The 23,221-nt window shown below is 45.0% G+C and overlaps 1 protein-coding gene and 1 long non-coding RNA gene across 2 annotated transcripts in view; one reads left to right on the top strand and one right to left on the bottom strand.

Moving 5' to 3' along the window:
- The window catches only part of IGF1R (insulin like growth factor 1 receptor), a 128,742-nt gene that overhangs the window by 14,613 nt on the left and 90,908 nt on the right, over positions 1–23,221 (top strand).
- Positions 653–14,772, bottom strand: LOC109369663. Its single transcript, XR_002119060.2, has 4 exons — positions 9,724–14,772; positions 8,090–8,162; positions 7,137–7,247; positions 653–2,762 (listed from the first exon to the last, which is right to left on the bottom strand). It is a non-coding gene; the product is annotated as an uncharacterized LOC109369663 (long non-coding RNA).

Raw genomic sequence — 23,221 nt, 5'->3', positions numbered from 1 at the left:
CTTTTTTAACCCCAACAAGGAGTGTGGAAAAGTAACCAGTAATTTAATTCCGAGTGAAAAATCTCTTGCTGGTTACAGCCTAGGGGCATGCTTTACTTGATTCCAAAAATCAACCAATAAATAAATTTAATGACTCTCTAACATGTCTTGTTAAAGTATAGATCAGTCAGTGCTGCGAAGGCATTTTGGAGATGAGGACTGTGGGCTTTGTGGGGATGGGAGCTAACAGCTGGGTGTCTGTGCTCACTGCTGGCTGCCCTTACAGCTGCACTGTGCCATGGGGGAGAACTCGAAACCTGTTCTGTTGTGCCTCATTGGGAAAGCTGGGATCTGGGAAGGGGGAAATGAATACCAATCTAAAGCAAAATCTTAATAAATCTTAATAAAATCTAAAGCAAGAGTGCATAAGCCTGAGTGGCTAATTTTGAAGCTTCTAAAAGAAGCCACTTCTGTTTTTCTTCATAGGGGTTTTATCTTTCTATATCTATCAAAAATTCAATTTTTAGATGGTTGGTGTCATAAAAATGTCAACAGATGTAAATGATGAACGCCTTGCCTTGCCGTGGTTTTTGCTGCTCTGATAGATGGCTTTCTGCAGGACAGGGCCCTTTCTTCTAATGCATTAAGCTCGTATCAAATGTTTCTGAATGATGCTAAGTAGTGGTCCTTAAGCTAAATATTCCTGCATCTTCCCTCTGAGTAAAGAGCAGAAATACTAAATAACTTTTTGTTCCCAGCAGCTAAAAACCAAATGCTTGTAGACATTTTGTTTGTTCATTTACATGCTAAATGCTGCTGGTAATGGTTGGAAATGTGTCAGCTTCTTTGCTATTTCATGTTTCCTGTATTCAGAAATCTACTTTGCTTCAAGTTTAGAATTGTGGTGAATGTCACTGGTAATAGAAATAAGGGAATTTATTGCTATTGTTCCCTATTTCATAAAATCCCCAGGATGCTTTTTTTTATGCTCTCAGTACCTTTAAATTTTTAATTCTATCACATCTTTTAGATCAGTCTAACCAGAATTTAGCTTCATGTATCTGAATTTTGCAAGTCTCTTACCTATATTGTCTGTTCTGCGTACTGTTCTGTGCACGGGCAGCTATTTTGAATGGTCTCACACCTTCAGGTGGGCTCGCTTTCTCTTTCTGTCCCATGCTTGCTTTACAGGAAAGTAGCTTGGTAAGTTGCAGTGTCCCAGCTGTCCTGTAAGGAGCATGTTGTTATGTAGCATGAGTATCGTGCAGGAGTTCATGTTTGTGACTGGTTGCTGGTGCGTTTTAGCTATCAGCATGAAGAACTGATGAGCGTCTTGCTTGGATGCTTTGATGTCAGATGCATTTCTGTTATTCTACAACCCTGTTTTTTTCCATTGCACTGCAGTAGTGATGTGCAGGACTATATTAAAGTTCTGTAGCTTCTTGCTTAGGGAAGATCAGTCTGCTTGGGTGAGCGTGCTAGAGGTTTTTGGAAGCATGCGTAAGGCCTATTAAATGAAAGAGACTGCGATTCATCGCTTCAGTACAAAGGTCCATCAGGACAAGTTAGGTATTTTTCTTCCAGTGTGCTATTTAGGGATTTGAAAGCATTGTAGAGGAAGAAGGAAGCGTACACAAGATGAAATACCTGCTTCTCCTGTTCTTGCTGGTGTTTGTTGCTTTAATTTCCCGTTTTCTTCCACATATCTACTCATGTTACCTAGGCAACAGCACAATGCATGGACTTGTAAGTCAGGGGAGGAAAGTACTTACTCTTAGATAATAATTTGATTGCTAAGTCTATATTGCTTGGTCGTTTTGTGAGGAAGTAAAGAACATGAGCTAATTGTGTGCTGTGGAAAGCCTGATCATTGTTTCAGATGCATCTCAGCAAGAGGTTAATGGTGTAGTGCAGTGTGCAGGGTGAAATGCTGTATGAATCAAACTCTAGCTCTCCTAAGAAGTTGGAAGTGATGGAGACAACTTACTGTATAATGCATGGTCCAGTTATAGTAGCAAGTGATTTGTTTCACTTAATGGTGTCTGTATTAAAATCACACAAATTGCAGACCCTTTGATTTCCCCCCGTTTATTGCAGTTACACCAAATATGAAGCGGTGGGAATGGAGAATGGAAGGGTTGAGGTGAATGGGAGGGTGAAATCAATTATGTGCTGACACATTGGTGCAGGTACGTCTGCAGGGGCATAAACTGCTGCTGTGGTATTTGCTGAGCAGCCTTCCGTGTGTGTGTATGTCCTGACACCAGGGCTTCCTATTGTGAGGTGGAACAGGCATTGAAAAATAACATCCTCTGCTTCCACTGAAAAAAAAAAAACAAACCCCAAACAAATGAACTGTCTTGAGATGCCTGTGTTTTTAAGTTACACTGGCAATTGTATGAAAGCTGCTTGTCTCCCACTTCAGCATCTTTATTCAACCAAATTCATTTACAAAGGAACAACGTATATTTGGCCAAGGAAGAGAGGTCAGTTTTGTATGTTAAAACACTTCTTAAGTGGGCAGTGTGCAGGAAGGAGAAGTGCTGGGGTTTGTTTCCCCTGAGCTTCCCTGCTCTGCTGCTGCTCCTGACCTGCCAGCAGTCACGGTGCCCCAGGCAGCAAGACATGGAACACCAAATGACAAATGTGGCTTGAATAATTGCATCTAGGTATCATTTAGGAGCATAGTACAAATAAGCATATTTATTTTTCATTTTAAAGAAGGAAAACAGTGCTGATCTGTGGAGCCCCAGCCTCCTGGTAGCTTCCTCTTCTGGAGTTCTCTGAGACACAGAAGAGAACAGAAGAGTTAGAAGAGGTTTTCCTGTAAGGAAGCAAGGCTGTGAGGAGGATTTTTGTTTGTCTTAGATTGCAGAATCACAGAATTGCCCAGGTTGGAAGGGACCTCAAGGATCACGGAGTTCTAACCCGCCGCAGGCAGGACCACCAACCTCCACATTTAATTAGACCAGGCTGCACAGGGCCCCATCCAACCTGGCCTTTTCCTCTGGAAATCACTTGTTAATGCGTAGCAAGTACAGAAATTTGAGTGTGGTTGTGGGAGAGCTCTATTTCAGAGAGGGGAGGCTATGGAAGATCTTTCTGTGGGATCCTTCCTCAGCAAACATGATGCACATTGTATGTAACTTGCAACTCCCAGACTGGGAGAGCTCTGAAGGGAACACGTTGGTTTCTGGTGAGTACCCTCATTCTCTCAAATTCTCTAGTAATAGCAGGCCTAACATTTTATATTCTTATATATTTATATGTGTTATATATTTTTATTTCTTAAAATATACAAACTGAGATTATTGCTTGGTGGTTGGTTTGCCTTGGTGTAAGATGAAATACTTGGCACAGCACCAGCTGTGGTTGGTGTTTTTAGAAGCTCCAGAAGTTTTGCAGTGCAGTACTGAATTATATTTGTATTTCATTGGTGTTGAAGGAAGATGCCCATCAATCTGCAGCTCAGCTATACAAGAATGGCTTTACTTTTTCTATTCTTTCCCCCTCTCAATAGTATGGCTGGTTTAAATGGCCTCCTTGCCCCGCACCAACCCCTGTGCTGGTACAATTGTTTATGGACTCGAGCAGTAAGTGGGAGCAGAGAACTCCATCTGGTTTAAAAATAACTTGGTCTTAAAAACTAAACTGTATTTTTAACCTGGGTCATGTTTCTTGCTCCAGAACACGGTGCAGCCCTGTGAGTGCTCACAGTGACGCAGTGTGGAGGTGCTGCAGTGTCCTCGAGGCAGCGGGGGCCTCATCCACCAGGGGAAGGAGGCTGGGAAGTGAGCACGGAAACTAGTTCTGCTGCTTCCTCAGCCTGCAGCGGAGGGATGTGCATTGTGGATATCTGGGGGCTTTGCATCTCTTCCACTCCCTAGGAAAAGTGCATGGAGTCATCCTTGAGCCCCAGTGGTGTTACAACAGCTCAGCTCAGCCAGACTTGCTTTTTGCAGGTAAAAGTTGGCATATTCCTGAAGCCGAAATCTCATCTTCAACTCTAAAAGAAGGAAGAACCCCATGCACCTAACACCTGAAGGAAGAAATGAGTGTGCAGTAGCTAATTAGTCGTAGGGCTCAGCCTTCTCATTAGTTGTATCTTCAATTTAGGCCTCTCTTCAGCACAGCTTCCATCAGTGCTCTCTTTTCCACAGTAGGGAGAGGGCTAATTTTGTTTTTCTTGCACTTCACAAAATTATTTTAGTGTATTGAAGGTCCTAGGAGTGGCATGCCTTGGTCCCTAATATGGCTTCCTGTTCAGATCCGGGCTGTGTCTGTACAGCCTTCATTGAACCAACAGTTGTTTTTGAGGCTGTCACTTTTGGGTCTGGGACAGTGTTGTGAGCAGGGGCTGCTGGGGCTGGGGGTGATGCCATAGGGGCAGTGGGAAGCTTGCCTGGTAGGGCTTAGCCTGGATTTATGCTGTGTATGAGAGGAGCCCACGCATGGGTTGGACTGGTTTTAGGGTGAAACAAGAGAAGGTTGGATATTACAAAAGGCTTATCTGCAGCACTGGCCGGTACAGGGTGCTCCCAGTGACTTGTGAAAGGCAGCTTCTTGGTGCCAACACCTGGATATCATCTGATTCCTTGGGGCTTTCTACATAATTACTTTACTTTGGTATGTCTAATTTTTTCATAAGTGAAGAAATACCTCGGTTCTCTTGTTACAGTCATAAACCCTTGGCTTCAGCGTGGTGTTAGGAGCATGTGTTGAAGTAATCACTTGCAGGAAGTGCTGGTTACCTTCTATACTGAGAGGTAGATGTCTCTCATTTTTTCAAGATACCCTGTTTTGACATTTCTTTTTGTTTCTTAGGTAAGAGTAAATAAATTACAATTCTTGAAAGTTCTGATGTATAAAGATTATGGCTGCTGTTTGTGCTCCTGAATGTATGTGTGCCAAATGCTGGACGTGTTCAAATGTTGGACAGAAACTTCAGAGTGGCAACAGGGTAAGGGAGGGAAGAACTGTTTGTTTGATGGTCAGTGCACCCTGGAGAAGAAATTTATTATGTTAGCATTAGGATAAATAATGTCCTTCCTGAGTTAGCTTTACTTTTCTAATTTGTATTTTTCTTTGAGTGGCCAATTTCTGCTTGAGTTTGACCCATACGGGTTTATAATAAGGGTGCACAAGAATATATATTTTTGTATTTTTTTCATCAGAGTAAGCTACAATTGATATGTGGCTCTTTGGTTACCAATAACAAACAAAATTCCTTCTTAATCATTCTGATCCTTCTGTGGGGGAGATGTCCTGGATTTAATGTTCTGCTTGCAAACTGCTTAAATTCCATGTTTTCTTAAGCAAATTCTGAGTGTCTCTGCTGAGCTGTTTGCCCATGTTCCTCATTTATCTGTAGCAGACTCTGCGAGCCCACAGTGGAAGATCCTTTCTGAAATACACTTGTTGGTTTCATGGCTGGGCTTGCAAACCTGTCTCAGAACTTTGGGTTGTTGTGATATGGGAGCTGCTAAGTTGTAGCATTAGGGCCATCTATGTTATTTTGCAACGCTATTCTCCAAAATGTGTAAATACTACAGGTATTGGACTGCCTTGCCAAGTTTGAGTGTCCTTCTATGAACATTTGTATGCTAGATGAGTCGTGCTCAGTCTCTGATCCGTTGATCAGATCTCAGCCCATAAGCCGTTTGCTGACCCAATTAAGTGATGTTGTTCATGGTGGCTGGGTGAGATGCCACCCCAAGTTTGGGGTTCGCTTCACGGCTTTGGCACTTTGCTCATGGGACAGGCACACACTGTGAGCAGCTGTGAGCAACTTTGGAATGAGGAGCGTGCCTCCCACTTGGCTCCCAAAGGTCACTGATCTGCTGGAGGAGCTGCTGTCAGGCATGCATGGCCATTGCAGAGCTGGTTCTTGTTTTTAGGAGAAACCAGCAGTACAGCTCTGCCCAGTGCTGCACCACACTTGAGAAGCTGGCAGTCCCTTTGGCCTTGCTCTTGTTATTGCTTAGACTGGGGTTTGTGGTGGTGTAGGTTGTTGTTTTTTGTTTTTCTTTTGCTTAGATGAAGTTTATGGGTCTTCTTGTTGGAGTTTGCTGGGTTAGCAGTGAGTAGTCTGCTGCAGGGCCATCTCTACTCCTAAGAGGCAGATGTGGTTTAATTTCATGTTCCTCTTGCTGGACTGAGTTTATGTATTTCAGTTCATATGAGATTTCTCTCACACTAATTATTGGCTCTGAGAAATGATTATAGTAACTAGAAAAATAGAAGTTCTGGAAGCTGTTGTGCCCCATTTGTTTGGGAATGTGGTGTCAATTTGTCTTAGAAATAAATGCCACTTTTTCCTGTAATTGTAGGGATGTGGGGGCAGTGAGATGGCTCCTGCCGGGTGCAACATTTAGATCTGTGGGCTGGATCGGAGTTATGTGCTGCCATTTATAGGATTGTATTTACTTGGTTGTCATAAAGACACTGCATTGTTCAGCTGCCTTCTTTTATTCGTGTTTGTGTTAAAAAGAGAACAGGCAATAAATACCACCTCCAGTTCTCTTTTTGGCCTTGTCCTGTCTCTCTTGGGTCAGCACCAGCTTGCTCTGTGTGTGAAATGGGACTACTTTATGAGAAACCCAGGACTTGAGCATCATCAGCATTGCAGATGCAGGTCCAGTACCACAATAAATACTCCTTTTACATGGAACATTGCTCCCAAGCTCTCTGTACCATGGGTGAGCCTCTGTCTTCACTGTGCTGAGGAGCAGGCTGGTGCTGACATGCTGCATGCCTTCCCATGCCTGGGTTGACGGGGTGACCCATGTGCCAGTTAAATTCATCTGCTGATGTGTTTGTATGAAGGATTGAACTGAATTGCTATCCCGGTCCTCCATTTACAGATACAAGAGTAGTTTTTCACTTAATGCCATGAATTATTGATCACTGTGAGCTTCTTTTCCATCTCAGACCCTGCTGCTCTCATCGAATGCCAACTGGAGATGTCCCCACCATGCAGCATCGCTGGGATCGATGTGGGGAGGGGAAGGGCCCCGTCAGTCAGCATGAGGCTGAAGCTGCAGTGCAGTTGGCAGGAGCCCTGCAGGACGTGCAGATAGCTCAGCACTGATAACACCGTGTTGTGTAAATGCCTCTGTGGCTAGCAGCAGTAACTTGGGTCACGGTGACATCCTTACCTTGAAAGCAGTGCTAATGCATGTGTCCTTGTCTCTGGGGTGCTGGGTTGGGGGAGATATGGATCACGGTGAGAAGTTTCCTGAAGCTTCCAGTGTTTCTTGTGTGCCTTACTGATAACGAAGGAACAGAAAAAGAAGTGTCATGGCATTGGTATCATGGAGTTAGGAATGTTGCAGTTTACCTAAAGAAGCAGGATTTAGAGCAGAGATGTGGAATTTCTGGTCCTTGGGTAGATGACAAGCTTGAGTTCCTGCTGTCAGCCTGGAACAGAACCATTTGTCTCTAACCTAAGTGTGTTTACCTTTTTCTTGTTTACTAGAAGTGAGTGTTTTGCTTTCTTGCACGTCTTCCATGCCTGCAGCCGGCAGTGCAGCAGTTCTGCTTCTGGGGATGCTGTTTGCACCAAGCTCCATCCTGCTGCATAGCACATGGCTGTGGCTGTTTCTGTTACTGTGCGACTGACAAAGTGCTGCTGGATTCTGTTACCGAGGGGCTGTACAAATACCCATAATGCTGCTGCTCTAATTCTGCATCGAAAGCAAGAATGTTCATGGAATCTTGGTCCTATTTTTTAGGCCTTGCATTCCTTCGTAAATAACAGTATTTGACTATAAAGTACCATTTGGGGTTTGGGTAAGGGAATGCAGGAGAGGCCCAAATGCATCAGCTAGCTGCTGCTGCTCCAGGCCTCTGTGCAGGGGGAGAGGCTGCTGGAAGGTGCAGCCCAGCACTGTCACCCCTCTGTTTTCCTGTCCTTTAAAACTGTCTGCCTGCAGGAGTTCTGTGTGCCACAAATTCCCTTTTCTCATGTGCTGGCATTTCCTAAATGACCCTTATCTGTAGGGGTGTGACTTCAGTGGCCAATGAAGGGGGCCTGGGTGGTCTCTCTTTGTATTTTGCCACACTGTCTTTATTTTGAGAGTACATGCTGCTGGTCACCAATGCAAATTACCTCAATTCTTGTTGCTTTTCTGGCTTCTTGCATTCTGCTTCAGAGGCTCGATAATGACTTCTAGGTAAGAATCCTGTTGGGAAAACAGAAAAGAGAAGAAAAAGGAGCTGGGCCTTTGGGGCATGTGCTTTTTTGGTGGTTGAAAACAGGAGCAATAAGCATCTCTGCCATAACCATTAATGTAAATCCAAGCAGATTCAGTATCCTGTGGTCATAGTGCTGACAAAAATTGTATGAGTCAGTGCTGAGAGCACAGTGAGATGGTGCTGGCGTGGCTCAGACCCTTGCTTCTGATCGCTGGGTTCATCACCTTCCCTTTCATCATGTGGAATTCCAAAGGCACAATTACTTTGTTTTGGACACTATATCCTTGTTTCTTTCTTTCTTTTCTTTCTCCTTGATCAGTGTAATAAAAGAAGTAGAACATGTGCTAGGAGTTCAGCTTCCTGCCTGGGGTCCGTGTCTGTCCCTGTTGCTTACCTGGGGATGGGAAGGGCCTGGAGTTCAGGGGCTGTGGAAACCCACCAGCAAAAAAAGAACATCAGAACCTTGGGCGGGGGGAGAAGGAAGGGAGAGAATGCAGCAGTGCTTTTTTGTCAGAAAGTGCCATTGCTGCAGGCTCTGGTTACGACCAGCTCCATGGAGAGCAGAGCTCTGCCTGCAACTGTTGTTCTCCACGAATCTGAGGAGTTTCGAACAATCAGCCCCACGTCACAGCAGCATGCTTGGAATCTCTCCAAGGTTCATGCTTACGTAGAAGCCCTCTTCAGTAGTTTTCCATGTCGGAAGGATCCAGCCTCATACTGACAACAAGAGCTGCCTGTGTCTGGAGGCTGTGGGACAAGCAGATAGTGGGGAGTCATGGACTGTGCCTGGCAGCCCCGTGTTCAACCTGCTGTGACCAGAAGGCTTGATTGTGTGCACAGTTTGCTACCAGTGCCTTTGCAGGCTGCATGCTGCAGCTCAGGGCCCTCATTAGTGTGCATCTCTGGACTGTCTTGTTGCAGTAAAACCTCCTCGAGCCAATCTGGGCATTGCAGTGCATTGCTGTATGTAGTAAACCTACACGTAACTGAGCAAAACGATGCTGGTTCTTGCAGGGACCTCACTGGTATCATTTTTCTCTATCTTAATGAAGCATTAAAGTTAGTTTACATAGTGATAAATATAGTAATTATTGTAGCTATGGCTGTGTGCCCAAGATGCCTAGAAAGCTGAACATGAAATCTTTCTAATGGCATCGTAATGGTCTTTTGTAAGTGCTACAGATTTCCCAGTGTTAGGTATAATAAATAGTGCACGTTGTTCTCCAGCGGACTTGTACAACTCAGCAGTGTACACACATGGAAAAAAAACCCTGTATCTTCCTTGCTTTGAGAAGGTAAATATTTCTTGTGACAGCTTTCTCTGGTTAGGCAGCGTTGGGCAGTGGGAATGCCCTACAAGGCAGGCTAAAGCAGGCTCTCATTGCACTGGGCTTGCTGGGGAGTGAATCTGTGTGTGTGGAAGAGGAAGATAAGGTGATAAACACATGCTGGGCTTTGCGGGGTATGTTGCATGTATTCCTCTCTACTAATAGATTTCTGTGCGTTATTTTCTGTTTTGTAAATAATGGATTTCACAAGAATACACACAGACTTGCCACGGGATGGCTTCCTTCCTTTCTCCCTCTTAAATCTCTCAAAGGAAACAGTCTGGAGCCAGTGTGAGACGCTTGTTTGTGGGTTCTGCTTCACTTGGCAAACTGTGGTTCTTTTCACTTTGGGTTCCATTGCTGGCAAGGGTCAAACATTTAACTACAGAAATCAGCAGGAAGCCGTTGGACCAAGATGCATCAGGCAAGAGAAAAGCTGTTTGTGTTTTTTCTTTGCTTGTTCCGGCAGATTTGAATTAAAACTGTCTGGAGGAGTATTATACTCTTGAACTTCTGGTATTAAAACATACTCCTTCCTTTCTCATGCTTTAAATTCTATACCGAGAGTATCTGCACAGGAATAACGTGCTGCAGATGAGCCATGAGCTCTTCACAGGCTGGAGGGCTGGATGTCTGTGTGGTTCCTCCTTCCCTTATACTCAAGGATGCAGATTTCCAGTAGCTCTCCATGTTATGATGTGCCGGTCGCTCACAGCTGCACTGTTAGCATCTGACTAGAGCAGAACACTGCATCCATAGCAACCACAAACACTAAAACCAGGGTGGTGGTTTTTAATCAAATCTTACGATGTGCGTGTAGATTTCTGTGAAAAGTGAAAGAGGAAAGAGTAATAGGATGAGAATGTATAAAGATCTTTGGTGATTTCTGGAGCTGTTATTACTTCATTACTTTGCCCAATCTAATTTTTTAATCCAGCAAAGATCACGGTATTTCAAAAGCACTTGGAATGTTGTTGTGCTGGTGACTATTTGGTGCAAGTTGGGGACTGATTTTTTCCTGTAGTGTTGTTGTTTTGTCAGGGAAGGGAACAAAAACATGAGATAACAGGAAAAGGTGGCTCATGAGTAAGTATAGCTATTTTCTTTAGAAACCAAATACGAGAGACAGATCACAGACATTGGGTCTGCAGCTACTTACTGCGTCTTTGAGACTGCTTCATCAGATATTATAATGCTATTAACATACAGCAATAGGGCCAGAGCTGGCCCTAGACCCTAAACCTGCAGTAGCTCACAGGAAGCCTATGTAGTCTGTTGGTTCCAGCTCAGGACTGGAAGCTGGTGCTTAGGATCATAGAATGGTTTAGGTTGGGAAAGACCTTCAAGGTCATTGAGTCCAGCCATCAAATCGCATCAGACCGTGGGAGAAGCCTACACCTGGATTTATTAAATCACTACAGGTCGCTGTCACCAACCTGGAGCAACGTTCGAGGAACAGGGATGCCCACAGGGCTGGAGGACACTCGCATGAAAGCAGATGAAGGGCTAAATCTATCTGTAGTTTGTTGCAGAATAATAGGTGGCATATGAATATATGAACTGGGCAAATAAGAAAGAGGGAGTTGCTTCAAAAATTCATCAGATGACCCAGGCTCCAATTGAGGCTAGACAATGTGCTTCCTGTGACCTCAAGTCAATCACTTAATCTGAGTAATCTCACTTGGTAGCTTGCTTTCCTGTTTAAGTTGGGGGGGTGATAGCGTTAGCCACTGCTGCGTGTCTCAGGTGTGTAAGGATTAGCAGGTTAAATTTAGCTAAGACATGTCAGGCACAAGTAGGAGATAAGTGTAATAAAAATGCTGCTGTTACTGAAATGCAGTTGAGAAGTAATCTCCTTGATAATGCTTGCCAAGCACAGCCTGTTGTAGACAGGACGTTTCTAAATTTGCAGTGTTCGAGGCAAAACTCTTACATAGCAGGTCACTAAATTGTGCGAAGTATGGTTCTTATTGCTGTGTTTTCTCTTGCTACTTGTTAACAAATCAGTCAGTCATTTATCAAGTGAAGCTGGAGGCCTCCTGCAACATCTGAACCCAGAGATTACATTGCAAGGGTCACATAGGTGGGTTGGCAGGAGGGTGACAGCTACAGCTGAGTTGGGGGGAGCTCAGGGTGTCTGCTCTGCGGAGGTCCTCCTTGGGGCTGCACACTGCCTTGGGTACCTGTATGCAGCTCCTGCAGCCAGACACAGATACTGTTTCTCCACACCGTAGAAATGAAGGTTAACCACCAATAAATGGAATTTTCAGCTCTCTAAGATGGGTACTCCACTATCTGACTCTGGAAGAGAGTTTTGGGGCAAGCAGGAGGAGGTGCAGCATGGCAGGGAGCTTTGTTCCTCTTGTGCCTTGGCTGCCTGGTGTTGGGAAGCCAACCAGGCTATGGTATGGCACAGTCGAGGCCAGCACTGGAGCGTGCAGGGAGCCAAAGTCACTTCTCTAAATGCAAGTAGCTGCTGTCCGTCTGCATCCTGTGCCTGTTGTAGCTTTGCTGCTTCCCAGCTGTTTTCTGCTGCTCTTGTGCCAGCTGCTTTCTCTCAAGAGCCAGTGGAATAGTTGGAGTGTGGGCTTTGTCCAGGTACAGCTCTGCAGTGCTGTGCCATCACCTGCACCTTCCATGTCCTTGGGATCCTGCATCTCCTGTGAATACACGTAAATACAGCAGGGCTCGTCTGGAGGAGGAGGGAAGCGGGAGGAATGCATTCAGCAGATTGCTCCGATTTCCTGTGGAGGCAGTGAGGGACAGGAATGTCATGGTCATGTTTAAACTGATGTGAAATAGGGCCTCTGCGTGCAGCCTGAGGAAGTGTGTCCTTATTAAAAGAATGGGAGATGAAACAGCTGCTTGTCCCAGAGGGTGGGAACTTCCAGAAAACTAGAAAACATCAGCTAAGGTTCCTTGTCATCTTTGCAGAACAAGCAAAGGGTCTCTGCCTCGTCTGTTGGTGCCTTGTCTATGAGAAGGACTTGCAGAGCTCAGGCTGCAATCTGAATGGGGACTGGTTTGCTAATCAGCACTTGCAGGGCAGGTGTGCCACAGAATGTATTTAGACTTCTGAAAAATGAGGAAAAAGAAGATCTCCATTTCCTACACATTGTTTTGAAGAGCTAAAACACAGTTTTCAGTACAAATCTTCACTTCTCGTCAATGGATTTCTCAAACTTGTATGAGCATACCACGTGTTAGATCCTTTAGTGACTGGCATACAGATAATGCCTGTCTGAGTGTACTTGTGTTGTTCTAGCTGAGCAAAACCAACCAAACCACTTCTTCTGGAGTTGTTCTGATTGTAACCTAAGAGCCTGGAAATGATTTCAAATGGAGAAAGTGATCCAACCTTGTGCTGTTGTTACCTAAATGCAGTCAGTGTACACACAACATCGCTCCATCTGCCATCTGTTTGCCAGCAACTGCTGAGAAGGGAACAGAGGTGGAGGTATTCATCTGAGTCATAATTCTCTCAAAATATTGTTTTGTTTCTGAGATTTGAAGGAATACAAAAACAAGAAAAGAGTTGAAACTTGCAGTAATCTTTCTTTCTCCACAGCAGACTCCTCGTCCCCCTTATCAGCCATGCATTTATCAGTGCACGTTGGGTGGCACGGATTGTTGTGCAGTCGTGCCCCAGCAGACAGTGCAGCATGGTGTGTGTGTGTGTGCTGTGCTCTGACATTCTGGTCTCTCTCCTCCTGCTTGTATGGCAGCCCTGAGTTTGTGCACTTTTATACTAGCTGCTCAGTGGGACTGGGAGAACCTGTGATGTAAAGTTCAGTTCTTGCTTTCAGATCTCTCCGTAATTGATACAGGGAAATAGCATTGCTGAGCTGCGTGAGAATGGCACTGACTGGTCAGCAAAACGTGCACGCAGGGTGTGTGCTGCAAGGTGAGGATCAAGCATATAAGCAACATCAGCTCTGTCCTTCTGGGGGTCTCGGCCTTGGAGCACCCTTCACTTGTAAAAATCTTATTAAATAAAAGAGTCATTAAAAATAAAAACTCAGTGCCGTTAAGCATTGACTGTATGAGGGAAAAGTGTTGATGTTACCAGGACTTGCTGCAAAAAGATGCTTCGAGCTGAAATGGCTGCAGTCATTTTTATAGATTAATAGGCTTGAATTTTTTAATAGAAACAGAATATCTTAAATTAGCAGGTGGTTGTGTGAATTGATTTAGGTTCTTATGTACGCGTTGATTTCTGTGAGGTTGTTTTGTGAGCAGGGTTTAGGAACGTGGAGCAAGTGATGGATACTGTGCTTGGCAGGCAGATCTGCCCACACCTTATTTGTCTTTCAGGGTTGCTGCTGGGAGCCAGGCGTGTGGCTGGGTGCAGCACTCCTGGCTGAGCGTTATCTGTGTGAGGCCAAGCTGTGTGACATTGAGGATTCTCAGCAAGATGATTTTTCTGAAAGCTGTTGGTGTCAGTTTGGGGGATAATGAAGGGGGAAGAGGATTTGGGATTAAAATGACTCGCTGCCTGCTATGTGCTATAGATAGCTGTGAAATAGTGCAGTTTGTTCGGGGACAGCTTTGCTACCTGGAAATAGAAAATAATCCTGGAATGAAGCTGCGTTCTGTGCTTTCTGTTGGAAAGGCACCCATGTGTGTGTGAGGATGGGGCAGCTGCTCCCTTCCATGTGGGACTGGTGCTGCTCGTGCCCACTGTCGTGGGTACAGGGCTCTGAGTGCAGGGCTGCATCCACATCCTCTGTGCTTGTATATCAAAAAAGAAACGGTCATTGTTGGTGGATGCTGGGGGTGCTTACGGATGGTTTTATTCTGCAGAAGCACTGTTTGCTTTTTCTCATGTTTCTGATAAATGCGTGAGTTCAAACCAGAACATTTTATCTTGATATTTCACTGTAAAAATAAATTTATTTAGCTCTCTTTTAGTCAATTGGCCAGAACTTGAGCTTTGAGTTGGTGCTGGGCTGCAAACCTCATAAGCACTGCTATTGTAAGAGGGTCACTGACCGTTTGCTTTTAGTCCTGTTTACTTAGAAAGTAAGAAAAGAAACAAGGCGGTGGAATTGCATACCCTGGTCTGAACAAGAATGTTTTCTATTTGAATCAGGAATGGTCAGTTTCTGCCCTCATCCTTGGAGGGATCAGCCCCAGCCCAGCAGCACTTGTGATGCTTTTGCAACTGAAGAGTGAAACAGAGAAATTTAACTTCTTGAGATGTGCATTGGGATGTGCATGCCTAATACTACTGAAAAGCATGGGAAAAGAAAGGGATTTGGGCAAAAAAAAGAACGGAAAGAGAACACACGCAGAATGCCTTTTAATTTCATTTTGATTGTGGAAGTTGATGAAAAGTAGGAGAATAATTACAAGCAACAGTACATATCACAACACTGCCATTTGGTACTATAATGTCTTATAGTAAGAAACATTGCATGTCTTTGTTCTCTAATGATAACGTAAGAAGGTGAGGTAAGAGGGAAAAAAACAACACTGAACCTAGAGTGTGATTAACTCAGTGCTTGGGAGCTCTCCTCTCTTTGGAATAGCACCTTGCTTTTTGGAAAGAAAACCCAAAACCTGCAGGCATCGTGAGTTTGCGCTGCGTGCAGGCACCTGTGTACCTGAATGGTGAAGTGACTCGGGTGTGCTTCTAGGCAGGATTTAAAGTCCCAGTCTGGTGCCATAGGAGGACATGGCACAGCCACCAGCCTGCAGCCAGGTGTGTTCTGCAGCCCTGCTGACTGCAGCTGACCTCGGAATAGGAAAAGGCTGTGTTGAGAATGCAGCCTGGTGAAGCCTTCCCCACTCGATTTCAGGTTCTGTATACTGAGTTAAAGATTCATTTATAGAGCTTGCGTAAAAGAAAAGTAGTAGTACTAAATTGCATTGCAGCAGTACATTTTCCATTCATTTTTGAAGTCTGCATAGTCTTTAAAACATCCGAGATGCCACTACCGGAATTCTAATGTGTTGCTAGGAGTTAAGGTCAAAGGGTAAATTGTAGTTGCTATATGAACAGCCTGTAACAGGGCTTGTGAGAAGTTAATGCATGAGATGAATATAAACCTTTTGCATTTATCTTCTTGCCTTTTTTTCTGTTGTTGTTGTTGCTGCTTGGGCATGCAGAAGATCTGCACCTCATTCTGCCAAAAGGTTGAACTGGGATGAATGGAGTCCAGGAAGTGTAGCTATGATCTTAGAGGTCCGTAAACACCTCTAACCTTGCTGGGTGCCATCTGAGCTCATTGCAGAGCAGCTGTTGGTGACACGTGCAGGTGTACCTGGTGGCTTTTGTTACCTCAACGTTGTGTTCTGCACTGTGCTGGAGGCGGTTCCGTGTGGCTCCTGCTGTGCAATACTGAACTGAGGTGTTCCCATTTGCCTTAAGGCAGGAACAGACTTCTGAAATATACAGTGAAAAATACTCATGTTGAAGTGTGCTCTCTTGGCTTGTTGGAATATCCAGTGTCTCGTGTTACTGGGGGATATGGAAATAGCCATTCACCCAGTACTTTTCTAGCTCTTGGGGTTTACATTTGGAAGGTTCTCTGATCATCTGTGATCAGAGCTGTCCCCTCAGTGGGGTGAAAATAACCCCGTCTCTGGCAGTGGGATTGCTGCTGTTTGCGTGCTGCTGTCCTGCTCAGAATACCAGGTGCTCACAGGCATTGGTTTCGTTTACAGTTGGAGTATACTGTGATCATGTATGAAAACGGAGGAAAGGCAGACACTTAGCTACATCCTTGACATAACCGACTGCAGGAAATAATTAAAAATTATAACTCTTTTCCCTTTGAATAAGAGTTGTATAATAAGCTCTTTCATATTAGCAGTCTCTTTGTATTGCCAAGTCTTGATTGTTCCTGTGTTCAAAGGAATTGTTCTATGGAGTGTTTTGTTTTCACTACTCCATTAGAAATTGCAAAATACAAAAAAATTGCAAGTATTGCCATTTTTAAAATTGAAGTTTTTCTCACCACCTCAGACACCTGAACTTCCCAGGCTGAGTTTCGGTGGCAGCAGGCAGTGATGTGGCACATGGAGCCATGCCCATCTTACTGAGAGGAACATAACTGACCTATGTTGTCCTTCATCTAAAGCCACCCGTGTGCCATGTCTGCATTTTGGGTGAGGGTTAGATGCACTTTCCCTGCCTGTTGCACTGCTCCCAGGTGCCTGTTTTGGGCACAGAAGCCCTTTGGAGAGCCGACCTCTCTGCGGTGACTTCTGGAAAGCTGAGCTGGAATGCATGGCTGTGCATTGCGCAGCCAGCAGCTGCACAGAGCTTGTGTGGCACTGAATTAGTTTCCTTTTCTATGAAAAATCTCTTTCTGTAGGTGAAATATCCCATGCAGCTTGTGCTTTTCTATTACCTGATGATGACACTGTTCTCTCTTGCTTTGATACTCCATCCAGGTCTTCACTGGTAGGCACCTGTAGTAAAGGTGCAGTGAGAGGAGGAGGGCAGTGGGTGTGGATCTGTCAGTTACATGAGTTCATTTTTCCTGGTAGTATTGCATTAATTTTGGGGGAACTGAAACTGTGCTTTATCATCCTGGCATCACCCTGCAGTTGCAGGTGGCTGCTCACTGAGACACAGAGCTTGTCCTGATGGAGCTCAGCGGCGTCACTGAGGTCAGAGTAACTCCAGCAGCTCCTCCTGCCTTAAGCATTGAGATGCAGGGAAACTAGGGCTGCCTCTTCCTGGGTAGAGACTTCTCAGTCATTTTGTTTCTAAAGGGCTGTTCAGTACAAATCCTGAAGTTTCAGGACATCCCATTACCTTCCACATTGCTGAAGTATCTCCAGTAAAGCAACTCTTTCACAGCACACACAGCTCTGTGATGTGCCAGGGGTTTCCCAGTGTAACCGTAAAGATTTTGCTCCTTTTGAAGCTGGGGAAAGCAGTGTACAAGCTGAGATTTGCTCCGTGCACTGGTAGGAAGAGGGATGAGGAAGGCTTAGAGATGCAGGGGGGTTCCCTGCAGCCCTGGTGTAAATCCCTGAATTTGCAAGGTGAGATTTGGGAAACATATTGGGGGAGAAAGAAATAGTGTCAGTAAATGCTGAGAGCGTCGACTGTCATTTGAAGGGAAGTACTGCTCTGTTCAAAATTGGAGAGATGTTTGAGGAATGCAGAAATAAGTACTGGAAATAAAGCTACATATGGTGAGATAGACTTAGTGTGAGGGTGCCCACTTGTTTCATTTTTAATTCAGAATTGTTCTAGGTTTATGAATTTGGAAAAAAAATCCTTAAGCTTCTGCATTTCTGATAACAGGCAATCTCGTATTGCTGAAATGTGACTTAGGAGCCAAAAACCTGACCCAGAGTGCATCTTACCATCACCTGATATTGCCATGTTGTCTTCTGAGGGCAAAATTACAATTTGTGTGCGTGTCCTCCTTCTATAACAGCTGAGGAAGAGGCTGTGCTGCTTGCCCTGCTCTGTACTGTGAGCTGAGTGTAGGTGTTAGTAGTGGCAACACATTTGTCAGTGGGTCTTAGAATCTTTTTAGGAGTGGAGTTGGAATGGGATTGCACCCCATGCACATGGGAGTAGTGTGCTTCTGCTGCATTTGCATTTGTTAGGTGGCTTTTAATGCTTAAAAGTGCTAGAAAACAAATTCTAGTGACTTTCCAGAGCTATCAAATACTGACTGCAGGTGGATGTATGTCAGAAGTGATTGTTCACTGAAAAATGTGTGTGCCCCGCATCCTGCGTAGCAGTGAATGTCCATATCCAGCATTCCTGTACTGAGGAACAAGCGCAGTGTGAAGGAGCAGCAGAGCTTGGTGAGTCGGTTTTCCTGAGTCCGATCAATAATTAAAGAAACACCTGGAGATCTGTTTTTTTGTACTTTGGTCTGGAGTAGCGTGGGACGTGGGTGGGAGGCAGGGATGAGACAAAGTCTGCAGGAACTGCCCTTCTCTTTGCTTGCTTCAGCAGCACGAGGTGTATGGTGCTGTGTTACACTGCACTTCCACTTTCTCCTTTCTTAAATGCAGAGTGCTCATCTGAGGAGAATTCTGGAATCTAGTATGAGGGAACACCTCCAATCTTCAGGAATCAAGGAACTGCAGTCTGAATTCCTTAGTAAATAATACGCTCCTGGCTGAGAGTGTGGTGCCTGGGAGAAGATGTTCCTGAGATGTTTAATTTTTTTTTTACCTTTGTTGCACGCTGTTGAGACGTCGGAGCTTCTTGCACATGGAGATCTGTGGGCGCTGTCTGCAGACGCCGTGCAGTGTCTGCTTGGTGCCACCTCCCAGCCGCAGGGCAGGATCTGTGCTACTGCAGCCTGGCGCCGAGGTGCTGCTTCCCCTTACAGAGGTGGAGGGCGTTTCTATGCCAAGGCAGTGTTTTTCAGCACAGCGCATGTATGCAGATCAGTCTGTGTTTATGCATACATATATTTTTTTTAATCTAGGGTGTGGTTAGAGCAGACTGCCTGTTCCTGTACTCCCAGTCCTGAAAACAAACAGCAGCAGCAGAAGTGGGGAAGCAAACAAGACGCTGAGGAGATGGAGCGAGTGCTTTACAAGCAGCAGTGGGGCCCTGTGTCTGCTGCAAGCTGCTCCAGGCACTGCTGCCACGGCCCAGCAGCATGTCGGCATGAGGCACCTCGAGGGGGAAGGGGAGGGTGGCCTGTTTCTGCCCTTTATATGTGTGTGGGAAGAGCAATGACATGCCGCTTGGCTTTCCGTCCGGCTTTATAAAACCGTACCTCCCCACACTTGCACTGAGGATGCTTGTTTACTGTGAGAGCAGAGATTTTGTCACCGCTCACGTCCCTGAGTGAGGTTTCTCCTGGCTTCGATTAATGAGGAGCGCCGCTGGAGCTGGCTGTGCCTGGAACGAGGGCGGGAGGCAGCGGTGCTGTGCCCTCTTGTTTTTGTCTCGAGCAGGAAGAAAAGCTGAGGAGCCTGTCCTCCTCCTCTGAGTCAGCTGCGGTTACGGTTTGCTGAGTAGGCGTGAGTGTTTTGAAGGGAAAAGCGGCTTCCAATTAAAGCAGCTCAACACTGCGCCCAAATGAGTTTGGGGAAGCTTCCCCTCCCTCCCTCACACACACTCTTGTTAGAGCTGACAGGATGGGGGAAAACTGGTTTATGATGATCATAAAAACTATTGTACGCATCGGGTAATTTTCCAGCCAAATGGGAAAACAGGTTTTGAGCCCTGGTGAGCTTTTCCACATTGATGGCTGTTAGCACAGCAAGCTGATGCTCCAGGCTGGAGGGAGCAGGTGGTACACACAGCTGTGGTGTCAGCTCCTGGCTGAGGGGACACGGGGGTCCTGCTGACAGCACCAGCACTGTGTGCTCACTGTGCTGCAGTGTGGGGCAGCTCGTGGTCGGCAGGCAAAGGAGTCAAGAAGGGAGCTGCCCTGTGGTGAAAGAGAAGAACAAATTAGAAGGGATGCTGCGAAGTTCCTGTAGGAATCCAGAAGCATGGAAAACAGCTCTGAGAGTTGGCAGGTGAATGCACGAAGTAGCTCTTTAGTAGGGAGTGATAGAGAGAAAGCCAATTTCACTGCCATTGTTTGGCCTCGTTGTCACACACACAGGAAAATCATTTGCTTGAGAACGTCCATCAAAAGAAAGAACCTGATACACAAATGTTTGTCTTGAGCAAATGCTTTAAGAGTGCATGACGCTTGGAAGTAGTGAATGGTCTGTTGATCGCTGTTGGGTGCTACGGGAGAGTGAGAACTGACCTCAGTTGGCACCGGTTCTTTCCATAGGCAAACAAGCGTGGGCTCTGTAAGTCATCCTGCTTCTCTGTTCCAGTTTCAGCTGTGGAAAGTACGGGGACATTTCACTAAACTTTAATTGAGCCACACACAGGTGTTTCCACATCAGGTGATGATGCCTGCAGTCTCATTCATCAATAGAAGGTCAAAATGCTGGTGATTGGTGCTGAGTGCACTGACAGGGGAGTGAGAAGATGGGAAGTACCAGAGCAGCAGTGCCCACGTGGCTGCTGGGCTGAGTGGGGGCACTCAGTCACCAGTGGGCGCTGGCTTGAGTTATGCATAAACTTGGTCCAGTGTTTTGGAGAGGAGCCTGGCTCCTAATCACATGCCTTCTGATGCTACTGTGTGCTATCAGTACGGCTGGAATAGTTAATGCCTTGTTTCTGTCCTTCGTTGCCATATCTCTGCTAGCGGAAATAGTCTGTTCTTATTTTTGAGGGAGATGGAAACTGCTTTACTGTGCTATTCTTTTTGTGTCTTATCCTTTTTCCTGCCAAAATGAGCATAATGTGATTTGTAGTGGTTATTTTTTGGACAAAACGATCTGCGATGAAAGCTAAATGACTCTGTTTTGCCAACATCTGGAGTTCCAAGTTTCTTCATGTCATTTTGTTTTGCTCTTTTGTGCGGACTTTGATCATAGTGAAGTTGCAAGAAAGTAACATAATGATGTTTAAGTGGAAGAGGAAAGTATAAAAGCTGTTTCACTTGTCATGAGCTTGTGCTCTGCCTGGATAGTAATCTTTGAGCTGATACCCGCAGCAAAAAAAAAAAAAACTGAAAAAAAGAAAAAGTATGTGGGCTTCCTAACTGGGTGCAAAATTAATATTTTTAATGAATACTAAATGGAAGCTGTCTCTTCCCCAGTTTCTGGTTCGTGGTGAACAAGTTATTAAGGGTTGTCTTTGGTCTTGGTGAATTGTTGAGATTTGAGACTGTGCTTCCTCTTAGCAGATGTAGTGCCTGCATTTTCTGGCTTCTATGTCTTGCACTGAAGGCCATAAGGCAGCTGTGCAGTGCTGGTTTGTGCTCTTTGGGTACCTGTGGGGTGGGTGTTCTTGGACCTGCAGGACAAAAAGTGGATCTTTGTGCTGGTGGGCACTGTGGAGGACTGAGATGATGACTGCAAAGGACACTTTCAGATTTTAATTCATTGTCATGTTTTCTGTATAGAAAATATCATAAATAGAGGAAGAGCTGTGATTTATTAAAAAAAAAAAAACGTGTTCAGTTGTTTTTGTGGTGTATCAAAAAGGCTTGATCTGCTTCTGATATTGAAGAGGACTTGGTGCTGAGGAGATGCAAAGAGAGATCCCACACTGCAGAACTCTTTGCAGCCTGCACAGGCGATTTCATGCACCTCGGAGGCTATCTGGAGACTTTCAGCGTCTGATACCAGAATACTAATTTTGGTTCAGATACATAGTTTAGAGAAAATTAACAAGGTGCTAAACAGGCACCACCCCTCGTCGGTCTCCTGTTCTGTGTAATGGTATAGTTTAGGTGCACTGAAGAGAGAATGTGTTCTGCCTAGCAGATCATGCATGTTTTCTTCCTCCTTGGTGAAATGATGTACACAGGAGTTCAGTTACAGTTCTGGTCCAAGAATCTTCTGTCTATTCTGTAATGGAAACTGTTTCAGAAATGTGAATGGAAACCATGTTCACAGACAACTGATGATGCAGCATTCATCAAGAAACCTTCTCCTACAAAGCCCCTGGCTCCCACCATTTCTGGAGCCTGGGATCTGCAGTGGTGATCACACCTGTGGGGGACAGCAGCTCCAAGTGGCTTTCAGCACATGGCTGTGGGACTTCTTCCAGCAAATACACTCCAGACTTACACAAGCAATTGTTGAAATATTTTACAAAGAGTTATTCTAGGAAGAGATGCCAGCTGTGGTTTGTTTGATAACACTATGCCTGCTTTTCAGAGGGCATGCCTGCAGGGAAATGCTGTCTTCAGGGCTGTGGAATGGCAGGACTGGAACCTGAGAAGTGGTGTGGGTGGGGTAGGGGCACAGTTCCTTTATTTTCTGAGTAACTTTTTAATGAGACATTGCTGATTAAGATACAGTCTTGGACCGAGCATTAATGTCTTACTGCTTTGTTTTGGTGGATGGGCACAACTGGGTGGGTCAGATGTGGTAACAATTGCTTGGGAGTTTGGAAACTTGGTTTTCTCCCGAAATGCATGAGAGCTGATGGCTCGCTGCTGAGGATCTTGCATCATCTCATAGCCTTCTGTGGGCATTTTGATGGGCGAGCAGGATTGTGTGAAATACCACTGAATTATCTGCTCCTTTAATCTGTCTGTAAGTTTCAACTTGTGTTTATTCAGGGCCTTTTTTTTTTTTTTTTTTTCCTCTCTCTGGTTTGGAGAGAAAATAGCTTCAGTGATAAGACATAGCTGGCATTTGGGGTCAGTTCTGCAATGCACATGGGTTATTTTTCCTCTAGTGTGAATATGATCCTTCCTTTCTTCTTAGTGTAAAATGAACAAATGAGAGCAGGGCAGGCTTTCTTTTCCTGCCTGCGAGCTGCTCTCAATTGCACGCTGTTGGCTGTGGGCCCCTTCGGATGTTGAGGAGAATGGAAGAGAATTATTTGTCATCTTTTGCATTGTCCAGTTATTCTAACTTGGGAATAAGGAACCGCTTTCTTATGTGTGTTACTTATCTTGGGAAGTTGGCTGTAAAATAAGTCCTTTATTAAATCACTTTGTAAGAAGTGGATTTGAACTTCCTGATTTATTGTTCAGCTGGAGAATTGGTCATTGTTCAGCAGGAATTGAGGTTTGTTTAGCAGGAGAGTCAGAAATGGGGAACTCGCGCTGATGGTGACAGTTACAATCAGTCAGTTTATTGTCTGATAATGAGACAAGTCTTCGGTCAGGCCTTGGCCCCTTTACCAGATATTATTAGTTACTCAGGTTTTGGATAAATACCCAAGTTTTTGACAAAGCTTATTTAAAAAA

Source organism: Meleagris gallopavo, chromosome 12 (genome assembly GCF_000146605.3).
Source record: "Meleagris gallopavo isolate NT-WF06-2002-E0010 breed Aviagen turkey brand Nicholas breeding stock chromosome 12, Turkey_5.1, whole genome shotgun sequence".
Classification (NCBI taxonomy): domain Eukaryota; kingdom Metazoa; phylum Chordata; class Aves; order Galliformes; family Phasianidae; genus Meleagris; species Meleagris gallopavo.
The sequence above is the reverse complement of the archived record's forward strand: the minus strand, read 5'-3'. Positions and strand labels throughout refer to the sequence as shown.